This window comes from Penaeus monodon, chromosome 24, assembly GCF_015228065.2.
Source record: "Penaeus monodon isolate SGIC_2016 chromosome 24, NSTDA_Pmon_1, whole genome shotgun sequence".
NCBI classification, from domain to species: Eukaryota; Metazoa; Arthropoda; class Malacostraca; order Decapoda; family Penaeidae; genus Penaeus; species Penaeus monodon.
Window position 1 is genome coordinate 24,216,332 of NC_051409.1, and position 258 is coordinate 24,216,589.

The following is a 258-nucleotide window of genomic DNA, read 5'->3' on the forward strand; positions in this document are numbered from 1 at the left end:
CAAAAAAAATTCCCTTTTTTGCACAAGGTGCTGGTAGCATGAACGAGAGGCTGATTAACCTGGCCACCATGACTATGCCAAAGCTCCCCCCTTTTTGCAAATAAAAGGTAAAGAAATAGGTAGCAGTTGCAATCATAAGATCAACACTTAAACTATTAGGCTAAACAATGTCATCACCTGTGGCATGAAGCACCTACACCTACCATATATATGTGTGTCCATAATATAGTGTACTATCAAATGAATAGTTAAAAAAAA